This window comes from Dipteris shenzhenensis, chromosome 24 (assembly GCF_047967505.1).
Source record: "Dipteris shenzhenensis isolate YYH24624 ecotype China chromosome 24, Dip_SZ_1.0, whole genome shotgun sequence".
In the NCBI taxonomy this organism is placed as follows: Eukaryota; Viridiplantae; Streptophyta; class Polypodiopsida; order Gleicheniales; family Dipteridaceae; genus Dipteris; species Dipteris shenzhenensis.
This window is the reverse complement of record NC_141619.1, coordinates 37,483,401-37,487,141: the sequence shown is the minus strand read 5'-3', so window position 1 is coordinate 37,487,141 and position 3,741 is coordinate 37,483,401. Positions and strand designations below refer to the sequence as shown.

Here is a 3,741-nt window from a genome sequence, read left to right as displayed (position 1 = left end):
AAGCATGCAATATATTAATTGTCATTCAATCACACTCTATTAAAAGAATATAAAATATTCATTTAAAAGAAATTGTAAGAATAAGTAATAAAAATTCAGACGATTCATTTCTATTGAAAGAATATACTCAAATTGAAAATTATTCATTCACATCCTATTGAAAGAATATTATACTAAAAAAAGAAATGGATTCTTTTTTTTTAAAGAATACACTCAAATTGAAAATCATTCATTCACAAAATGTTCATTGAAAGAATATTATATATTCATTCAAAAAAAGTGTAAGAATGAGATAACTCTTCTAATAACTTTTAAAACTTTCAATTCGTACACTTTAAAACTCTTTGTATTCTTTCACATTCTATTGAAAGAATATTCTTCTTTTCCCACATGAGTTTCGTACATATGGGTGTCGTGGTCTAGCACTCATCCAGGCTTATCCTTGTGGTCCAAATCCAAAAATAAGCTTAGGGCTTGCATGTACGAAATGGGAAGTAAAACTTGGGAACCTGGGCCAACGAAAGTGTTCCTTGGCAACTCGATGTTGTAACTTGTAGGTCATAGCCCTTGTCGGCGCCAGGTGTTAGATGTCAGTTGGATTACAATATATTTAAAAATATAAAAAGTTGGAGGTCTCCACTTTGTGAATATAGTCCTTTTCGCCCAAAAAACCAACTTTTGTTGTGACCGCGTTAGGACTATTTGTGTGGAGACAAATATTCATTCAATTCAAATACACCGGCAGGCCCATTTTCTTGCATAGAAAAATGGTGAGTCGCGTTGGTCCGGCGGGGCAGAGGGGTTGAGCATTTTGTTCGGCATACGTCAAAACCAAAGCATGAGCTCTTCGCCTTCCCTGCGCAGCGACAAACCTCCCAACTCCGCCTCCTCCTCCTCTAGTAGCCGGCTTCTAGGCATATTCTTGCATCTGCATTCGTTCAGGCAACCTCAACTAAGCCCGCAAAAAACGAGGGCTCAAATTTGTCCTGCCAAACCGTGTTCTGCAACAAACTTTCTGCCTTACGTTCAAGACGGTGGTGGAAGCTGTGCTGGAAGCGTGAAAGCAATATATATATGATAAATTCCCGGGCACAGAAAGCAATTTATAATATCACGCAGTTCATTTTGTGCAGTCTCTTCGATTCTCTGGTCTCACTTTGCGTTTCTTGTGAACAGTTATAGCATCGAAACCAGCTGAAGAAATTTGCGGCATTGCAGGCAGCGGGAAGCTGCGTCGAGGTGAAAGATGCCCCTCTTCAGGCAACGTGCATCTGGGCAGCAGATAATGGCTCATGCAAGAAGGTGTACAGTGGATTTGAACGACGCCATTAAGCGCACCCAAGACTACTTATTGGCGATCCAATACGCTGAAGGCTAATGGTGGTCGGAACTGGAAAGTAATATCACCTGTACAGCGGAAACACTTCTCATCTTTAAGGTGTTGGGGCTGGATAAAAGGCTGCCTCTCCACAAAATAGAGACTTACGTTCGAGCGGAGCAACGCAACCATGGAGGGTGGGAATTGTCCTATGGTGACGGAGGAGAACTGAGCGCCACAGTCGAGGCTTACATGGCATTACGTTTGTTGAACGTACCAGCATCCGATCCAGCTCTCCAGAAAGCTCGGCATTTTATTCTCCAGCGAGGTGGCATAAGCCAAACGCGGATATTCACCAAGATGCATCTATCTTTGATCGGTTGCTACGATTGGAGAGGGGTTCCCTCATTACCGCCCTGGCTCATCCTTCTGCCTGAGCGGTTCCCGACGACTCGTTATGAAATGTCCTCTTGGGCACGATCTTGCGTCGTCCCCCTGATGATCGTCTTCGATCGTAAGCCTGAATTCAAAACCAACCCTTCAATCACGCTGGATGAACTATTTGAAGAGGGATCAAAGAATAATGCCCGACTTGAGCTACCAAGACAAGGGAACTGGATGGATTTTTTTGTCGCCCTTGATAGAGTGTTTAAGTTGGCGGAGAAATACAACCTAGTGCCCTTCAGAGAAAGAGGACTGAAAGCAGCGGAGAAATGGGTGCTAGAGCGGCAGCAGGTTTCGGGAGATATCGGTGGTATCTGCCCCGCCATGTGCTACTCCATTCTGGCCTTCCACCTCCTCGGTTACAGTGTTTCGGATCCCAACGTGGAACGAGGCCTTCAAGCTTTACTGAATTTCGCCATAGAGACGGAAGATCAGTATACGGTGCAAAGTTGCATCTCTCCTGTCTGGGATACGGCCTTCGTAATGCGTTCTCTTGCGGAGTCGGGGCTTCCCCGACACCATCCATCCCTCCAACAGGGTGGCGACTGGCTCCTGCAGAAGCAAATCCTCCTTTATGGTGACTGGGCGGTTAAGAATAGGAGAGCGGTACCAGGAGGCTGGGCATTCGAGTTCGAAAACCTTTGGTATCCTGACGTTGACGATACAGCGGCTGTTGTGATGGCGCTGAACGAAGTTCGGCTTCCCAACGAGGAAAGAAAGGAAGCGGCCATCGACCGAGCCGTGACATGGATCGCCAGCATGCAAAGCAAGGTGGGAGGGTGGGGGGCTTTCGACGTAGACAACGATCAAGAGTGGCTAAACGCCGTTCGGCGATCTGAAAGCCATGATCGATCCCCCCACTGCTGACGTGACGGCAAGGGTGCTGGAGATGGCAGGGCGGATTCTGAACAAGACTGGAGGCTGCCGGAGCCTAAAGCTCGGAAACTCTGCAGTCGAACGAGCTTTGGCGTATCTTCGCAAGCAGCAGGAGCCGGAAGGGTGCTCGTATGGGAGGTGGGGAGTGAACTACATCTACGGGACGTGTTGGGCGATAGAAGCGTTGGCGAGGGTGGCACCGAGGGAGCATGAGAGGGAGATAGAGAGGGGGGAGAGGTGGCTGGTGGAGTGTCAAAGGAAGGATGGGGGGTGGGGAGAGACATGCAGAAGCTACGACGATCCATCGCTGAAAGGGCAAGGAGAAAACAGCACAGCATCACAGACAGCTTGGGCGATCATGGGATTGCTAGCAGCAGGCCATGCATTAGGCAACTATGAAAAGGAAGCTATTGAACGAGGAGTAGCGTATCTTCTTGAAACTCAGCTGCCTGACGGTACATGGCATGAGGATGCCTTCACAGGCACTGGTTTTCCTCGCTATTTCTATATCAGGTATCACATGTACGCTCTCAGCTTTCCCTTGACTGCTCTGGGACGCTATAGAGCTGCTCTACATGTTATACAGCAGCAGCCTAGTACCCCAAAATCCTGCAAAACCTTGTACTACAATTGACCACTATTTTGCGTCCATAACGTAACTTTGTACTGCAGTTCATTTCTGCATCACAATTTTTCTCTCGGGGGAGGACGGGATTGTGCATCGTTAGATTACAATGGATGATGGTAGGCCATTGGATGCCTCTTTTTCGAAACGTTGCAAAAGTGGTAGTTAGAATGTGCATGCAGGTTCCATGCAAATTTGGCCTTCGATACATTGTTCGCAATTACAAAGAGAGATCATGCACTCCATGTGAAAGTCTCGCAATTACAAGTTCATCTACGTTGCGACCGGGCCTCACTCCCTCGCAGTCTATTGGGCCTTACGAGATGACCTCACACAATCGAATTCGTTGGCAATTCATCTCGCAATTAGTATGTGATCTGCTTTTCTGTCAAACCGACGAATAAGTCGTTTGCCTCAAGCTATCGCCTTCGGCCTTTGCATTTTGCCCCTCAATTTCATGTGGGAGAACGTGCTTCGC

At 46.9% G+C, this 3,741-nt stretch overlaps 1 pseudogene; it reads left to right on the top strand.

Moving 5' to 3' along the window:
* Positions 1–1,312: 1,312 nt before the first annotated feature.
* LOC147886569 (dammaradiene synthase pseudogene) lies at positions 1,313–3,272 on the top strand (annotated as a pseudogene).
* Positions 3,273–3,741: the final 469 nt, after the last annotated feature.